The sequence below is a fragment of the Myotis lucifugus genome, unplaced genomic scaffold (genome assembly GCF_000147115.1).
Source record: "Myotis lucifugus unplaced genomic scaffold, Myoluc2.0 scaffold_159, whole genome shotgun sequence".
In the NCBI taxonomy this organism is placed as follows: domain Eukaryota; kingdom Metazoa; phylum Chordata; class Mammalia; order Chiroptera; family Vespertilionidae; genus Myotis; species Myotis lucifugus.
The window spans coordinates 117,812-125,710 of record NW_005871207.1 but is presented as its reverse complement, the minus strand read 5'-3'; the positions used below and the strand labels follow the sequence as shown (position 1 = coordinate 125,710).

General features: G+C 41.0%; 1 pseudogene; it reads right to left on the bottom strand.

Annotated features, from left to right (window-relative positions):
* Positions 1-1,139: 1,139 nt before the first annotated feature.
* Positions 1,140-1,910, bottom strand: LOC102418052 (annotated as a pseudogene).
* Between the last annotated feature and the right edge of the window lie 5,989 nt (positions 1,911-7,899).

Below are 7,899 nucleotides of genomic sequence, written 5' to 3'. Positions count from 1 at the left end.
GACATTTCCTGTTGCTCTACATTCTCACACAGCATTAGACATGTTTGCCATTCTCATTACTGTGCAGTGATGTCTCCTTGTTTTAAATTTGCAATTCCATGATGGCAAATTATAAGCTTCATTCATGTTTATTTACCACTTGCCTGTCTTCTTTGGTGAAAAACCTGTTAAGATATTTTGCTGACTTGCAATTGGTAAGTGTTGAACTTCTATAGTTTCAATCCTCCGACATTGTTCCTTTTCAGTGTTGTATTGGATCCTTTTCATCTTTTTCCTTTGAATATAAACTTAAAATCAGTTTTAAATGTTTTAAATAACCACAAGAGAAGTTATCAGGATTTCTTTTTTTTTTTTTTTTTTGCAGCGGCAGGTTTCTGTCCAGGAAGTCGGGTTGCATATTTTAGTAACCAGACAGAGAAATTAGGCATCGGGGAAACAGAGGCCACAGGGAGAATAAGAGATCCGAGAGCTGGGGTTTGGCATCAATCTTACAAAGTGTACAAAGAATCTGTTTCTCTACAATAACAAAAAAAACAAAGGCTACAAGAGCGGTTGTATATGCAAAACACTGAGATATTACTTCACTTGCAAACAGTTCCTGACCAGACAGGGAGACAAGACAGAGAGAAGGGCACAGGGAGGGGTGTGGAGTGCCCTCCCTGCAGAAAGGGGGAGAGGTCTTCTCCCAGCATAAATCTACAGGCAGGAGCTGGATTCACGCACACACAGGCGAGGCTGAGGTCAAAGGCGTGTGCTGGTGTTGGCTGTATGTGGGTGGCAGGGTGTCTGAGCCTCTGTCTGCCTGACCCAGTCCCCTGGTCACTTGTTCTTCAGGCTTCAGCCCAGAGGGGGGTTCTGGGTGGGGACCAGGACCAGCTGGGACAACTGGCCAGAGAGGAAGGGAGGTAATTGCTCCCTGGAGTCTGCTGTGGAAATTGAAGCCTGCTTGGTGTGCTCATCCTTTTGCCTCTGGCTGGCCCGGTCCATCCTGCCACCCTCCCCACCCCATCCAGAGGCCCACTGGGACCCAAGAAGAATAGGTGCAGCAGCCAGGTTTCAGGCTTCCCTGCGGTGGGGGAGTAGGACAGATGGTGCTGCTGGACTCCCGTCCTTCCTAAACCCAGCTGACTGTGCAGAGCTCAGTGGAGGGGTGGGAGCCAGTCACAGAGGGACAGAGAGGGTCGGGTCAGAGAAGACATCATGGTGATGGGCAGGCGAAGGACGAGGATGTGCACGCACTCATACTTGGAGGAGGCACGGGGCAGGCACAGGTTCTGGCAGAACTGCAGCTTGTTCGATTTCTGTCTGCCAGTAGTGGGTGGCATGTTGTTACCAGGGGACTCGTCAAGGGCTGTGCGGTCTGCAATTTGCTTCTGTGACACGCTGCGGTAGATCTCTGTTGGAATGTTCATGAAAGCTTCCTCTACTACGTTGATGGAGTCTTAGGCTGAGGTCTCAATGAAGGACAGGTTGTTCTCTGTGGAGGCTCGGGCCTTCTCAGCCCGCAGGTGGCGCAGGTTGCTCTTGTTGCCCTCCAGCATGATGACGGTGTTACTGTCAGCTTGGCCCCTCAGCTCCTTCAGCCAGCGTTCCACATTCTCGTATGCCAGGTGTTGGCGATGTCATACGCCAGCAGTGACCCCTGCGCCTCGGTAGTAGGCGGAGGTGATGGCGCGGTAGCGTTCCTGGCCAGAGGGGTCCCAGATCTGCGCCTTGCTGGTCTTGCCTTCCACCTGGGTGCTGCGGGTGGCAAACTCCACACCAGTGGTGCTCTTGCTCTCCAGGCTGAATTCGTTGCGGGTGAAGCCGGACAGCAGGTTGCTCTTCCCCACACCCGTGTCCCTGATGAGCACCACTTTGAAGAGGTAGGTAGTCGGTAGGTAGTCGTACTCACAGTCCCGGGTCCCCATTGTCCTGGTGCTCCCAGCGGGATCCACGACTCCGTAGGCCCCGCCCGAAGCTGCTAGGATTTCATTGCGTTTAATGTACCGATCAAGTTGGGAAGAACTGGTATCTTCATAACATGGAGTTTTTATTCCATGAATCCATATTTTTAGATTTTCTTAGATTTCTTGGATCATATTTCTTTATTTTTCAGAATATATATATTGTAATATTTATACTTACTGTTTTATTTTGTGGTACAATTGTAAATAGTACTGGGTGTTTAACTTAAAATCTGAATTGTTAATTGCTGTTATGTAAAAAAAAAAAGTTAATTGATAATAGAAAAAAATAACCCAGAATTATGGGCTGATAGGAATTAAAGAAAAAAAATTTGAGAGGTTGGATATTAATAGGTTACAGAATTATCATTTAGTTATAATTAAAAGCAGATGAGAATGTGCATTCTATTTTTTAATAACATTTAGAAATATCACATCCCCCAAAAGGAAGAAGTACATGACATATCTATAGAAAGCATAAGAAGAATAGAGATTTTCACTTATTCTAACATGGCATTGGAATAGCAGAATGCTTTCTCATGTGAATAAGAGTGCCATGAAAATCAGAAAGAAAAAGCTTGTCATAAAAGTAGCCTTTGCAGTAATGAGGAAGCCATGAGCTGTTACCAAAAAAAAATTATAGTTAGACAAATGTTGAAAATCACCTCTGATTTGTCAGTGCATCAGCCCCTAGAAATTTTGTACAACCCCAGAGAAAATGAAGATAAGAAAATTGTGGATTGGAAGTCTTCATCTCTTTAGAATATGCATTAAATATGTTTCCTATTGCATTTTACTATTGTGTCTAGAAAAGAACCTGTTCTCACAAAAACCCTTTAGCATAAATAATTTCAATGTTTCTTTGCTGTCCAGAAAACAAGTATAATGAACAAATTTTAAACCACAATCTATCCCAAAGCAAAATTGAAACTATGGCAAGTTTCTCAAAAGTCAACCCACTTTCTAAGACGTTTGTTATTTTAACAAGTCAGTAAAAACAATATTAATGTGGGTTGCAAGTACACAAATGGATCTACAAATAGAAATTCTTACTGAAGTGTTATTTTAGGATGTTGGTAACAGCTAATGTCCTTCCACATTTAACACAGTCTGAGTCGGAAATATTTGTTATATTTATGCCACCAAGATACCTAGTATTTGTTTTTATTCAAAACTATATACACTAAGAAAATTGTATTCAAAATAAAATATAAATTTCATTTTGCAAATATCTTTAAATGTACCCTTGAGTGTGTGAGCCACACTATATTGCCACATTTGTCAAGGCTCACAGAACACAAATTATTTAAATAAGCCATGGTTTCAAAATATGCAGCAAAGATAAATGAGTAATCTTACCACAGGCAACTACTTCATATTCTCTCACTGTCTGACAGCTGGACCTCTTTAATATCCCAAACCATAACTGATTGGCTAATGCCACCTGTTCAGCACAAAATTCAAAAGTCATTCATTTGTGTAAAATAAACAAGCACATAAAGTAAGCATACTCTGCAGAAAATATAAAAATATTCTATAATGAGAAGTAGGGGCAGAAAATGAAAAAAATGTACAAGAGGTGGAAGCAATGTAATTTTCTAAACATCCACTATAGTCTATTTACTGTAACATGAATCTGTTACGATGACTTTCTTTTCTGAATACACTGTAGTTTGAAAACTAAAGGTTTTTAAGATTAGTTAGATCTTCCACTTGCCAGGTGTGCTGATTTTGAAAAGGCATTTATCCTCTGAAATGTCTATTTCTGCATCAGCAAAATAACACATAATTCATGTTCCATGTAAATATGAAATAAGAAAATTAATGAACTGGAGTTAAGTATGGGGTAATAGAATGCTTAAATAAATGTTAGCTGTTAAAAATAATCTATACTAATAAAAGGGTAATATGCTAATTAAACCGGATAGACTTAACGTCTTCCGAAAATCCTTCCGGACAAAGCAATGGTGGCAGGGCTGAGGTAGAGGAGGTTAGGGGTGATCAGGCCAGCAGGGGAGAGCAGTTAGGGGTGATCAGGCCAACAGGGGAGAGTGGTTAGGGGTGATCAGGTCGGCAGGGGAGAGCAGTTAGGAGTGATCAGGCAGGCAGAGGCGGTTAGAGGCTATCAGGTAGGCAGGCAGACATGGTAAGGGGCAATCAGGCAGCCAAGCAGAGGGGTTAGGGGCAATCAGACAGGCAGGCAGAGTAGTGGTTAGGGGTGATCAGGCAGGCAGGCAGGTGAGCGGTTAGGAGCCAGCAGTCCCGGATTGAGAGAGGGATGTCTGACTGCTGGTTTAGGCCCAAGGGGTCCCGGATTAGAGAGGGTGCAGGCTGGGCTGAGGGACCGCCCCCGTGCACAAATTTCATGCACTGGGCCTCTAGTCTATAATAATAAAAGTGTAATGTGCTAATGAAGACCTTCCAGATTTCATTCCAGGCAACTTTCTGGACAAAGCCGCGGCTACAGGGGCCGAGGCAGAGGTGGTTAGGGGCGATGAGGCAGGCAGGAGAGCGGTAAGGGGCGATGAGGCAGGCAGAGTGGTTAGGAGCAATCAGGCCGGCCATGAATAAATGGCCTTAAATAGCAAAGGTGAACAAATTTTCAACCAGAGATTTGAGCTAATCATGTCTCTTTTCAATCACATGGGTGGGCTTGACATAATCAGTTGGACCCTTAAAAGGTAGATACTCATGATAACATTGAAAAAACAAAGTGTCATAGTGTTAGAGGAGGAGGCCATGTGGTGAGAACATAAGGGTGGTTGCTAGCAATTGAGAAGGGGTCTTTAGCTAACAGCAAGAATATGGTGACTTCTTTCATACAGCCTCAAGGAAATGAATTCCTGCAAAATCCTGAATGAGCCTTAGAACAGAATATTTCTTAGTGAAGCTCCAGATGTAACAATTGCCTTGTAGACAACTTGATTTCCGTCTGGGAGACACTAAACTTTCTCCACACTTATGATTTACTAAAATTGAGATAATAAATGGATGTTGTTTTTTTTGCTGTAAATTTGGATAATTTTTAAAGCAGCAGTCAGTAATTAATAAGTCATATATCAAATATATTGCAAATACATTTAGTTCATTATTAAACAATAATTCAAAAATAGTTCATCGTTGTCGTCCTTTTTAAATGAATCCGGTATGAAAGTCAGAAAAATCTGGTAATTTAATTTCTACATCTATTGTGTGGAAGTCATAAGAATGGTTCCCACAGTATAATACTTAACAACTTTGTAAAAGATATAGATATTAGACATAGATATGGAAATTAAACGTGTATCACAAGAAAGCTCACCAGGAGACTGCTCTGAAAATAATAAATGCTAGCTCTTGTTTGAGGAGTACACTTACTAGGATTGAATATCAATGAGACATAATTGCTAGTTGCTTTTATATTGAAGCTTAGCAAAATAAAACTGTCTAATTTTTGAAATGTTGAAAATGTCAATGTATGCAAATTTGAGGAAGGGTTGGAAATCATAGGGTGACAGAAGGGAATAAAGAAAGAAGATGAAATCCTAGATTTAAATTTTCCTGATATGAATATGAAATTTAAAATACACATAAAAAGACTAGTAGTAATTCCTCAATTGTCAATGTCACCATGTTTTATAAAATAATACGTGGAGAGTCTAGGTTAAGAAAGATGAGTGATCTCAAACTTTACAGCCTGTAAAGTAAGATTTTGAAGTTAATAAATGGGTTGTTGCCCTCAACATTGTTACAGTGCAACAAATATAAAGTAATTATCCAGAGAATTTTAGAAGTCTTTTGTTAACTTATTGCTAGTATGGATATTCTTAATGACATAGCAAGGTATCTGCATTCTCAATATACAGGAATTCATAACTCATTAAGTATAGATATTATGTATCACTTCCCTTTTTTCTCTGCTCTAAAGATTGTTAAATCTATTTTAACAGCTACTATCCTCCAGGGATAATTAAAACATATTTGATTACAGTTTGGTAGAATAGATTTTTAAAATTGTGTTTTCTTTATATTTTAATGGGCAATACAGTCATAAAAAAATCAAAAGGAAATAAAATAGCATGCAGTGAAAAATAAGCATTCTACTTACCCACTCCCTCACTGCTTCTCTTTTTCCAGATCCAGTGGAGGTTGCAAATCTTCCATCTCTTGTGTATTCTTACAAAAATATTATATGTGTATATAATCATGTGTGTGTTTAAGTGTGTGTACATAAGTAATTTGTGTGTATGTGTATTTAAAGAAACTTCCCTTATAAAGTGCTAGTCCTACTTTCAAGAGGCAAATTCTTTTAACTCTTAAGATGCTGTTTCTAATTGCTAATTCTATTGATATAAATACTAGAGGCCTGGTGCACAAAAATTTGTGCACTCGGGGGGTCCCTCAGCCCGGCCTGTGCCCTCTCGCAGTCTGGGACCCCTCAGGGGATGACCACCTGCTGCCTTAGGCCCACTCCCCGGGGGATTGGCCCTAAGCTGGCAGTCAGACATCCCTCTGGCAGCCCGGCAGCCCTCGGGGGATGTCCATTTGCCAGTGGGGAGCAGGCCTAAGCTGCAGTCGGACATCCTTAGCGCTGCTGAGGAGGCGGGAGAGGCTCCCACCACCACCGCTGTACTGGCAGCCATCAGCCTGGCTTGTAGCTGGGCAGAGCTCCCCCTTGGGAGCGCACTGACCACCAGGGGGCAGCTCCTGCATTGAGCATCTGCCCCCTGGTGCTCAGTGTGTGTCATAGTGACCAGTCATTCCCAGTATTCTGCTGTTAGGGTCAATTTGCATATTACCCTTTTATTATATAGGATCATATTAACACTTTCACATCTTGTATTAATTTAAAAGGATATCTATTAACTTTTTGAAATAGTAAATAAAAATTAGGTTGACTTTACCACCACTATTCTCCTTTTGACCTTAAAATTACATGTATTGTAATCTTAGAAAATCTTATTTTTATTTCAAGCAATGAAACCTAGTGATTAAGAGATAAAGATCCTAAAGACAATTGATAGATCAGGGAATTTTGTTACATTATAAACACATGAAATGTCACTCAATCAAACCAGAAATGAAAGAAATAAAGTTTCAATGAGATACAATGCTAATTATGTAATCTAGGAGAGCTCTTCTACATGAACATTTATACAACTAAGATGGAGAATAAGTTGAATATGACTATATCTGACAAAGTTTAAGATGCATATACTCCCAATTTCATGTAATTTTTACATGAAAATCTCACAAAATGTATGAGGAAATATGAAAAATATGTTCATTGCAACAGTGAGTAAAAAGATCCACAGACCAAAAATATTTCCACTGATAAAAAAGAATGAACCAATAAGTCATGGTATATTAGTACAAATGGAATACTATACTGCAATAAAAATAAATGCACTGACATTCCAACAATTACATTGATAAATGTCACAAATACATTCAAAGAATGACACCATTTGTTTAAAGTTCAAACTACACAATATATCCTACATATTGTTGGGAATATATATACTAATAATAGAGGAATATGCAAATTGGCTGGGACACCATCACATAATGACTAATCAGGATGGGGGTGGGGCTGGGGCCATGGCAGAGAGCTCTCAGCAATGCCTGTCCCGGGGGTCCAAAGGGCACAGAGAGGAAGGGAGAGCAGATAGGCAGTTAGGGTGATCATGCAAGGAGGGGAGAGCAGATAAGCAGTTAGGGTAATCATGCAGGGAGGGGAGAGCAGATAGGCAGTTAGGGTGATCATTCAAGGAGGGGAGAGCAGATAGGCAGTTAGGGCGATCAGGCCAGAAGGGGAGAGCAGTTACGGGGATCAGGCCAAAGGGAAGAGCAGTTAGGGCCATCAGGCTGGCAGGGGAGCAGTTAGGGGCATCAGGCAGGCAGGCAGGTGAGCAGTTAGGAGCCAGTGGTTCCATATTGCGAGAGGGATCCCAGATTGGAGAGGGTGCAGGTT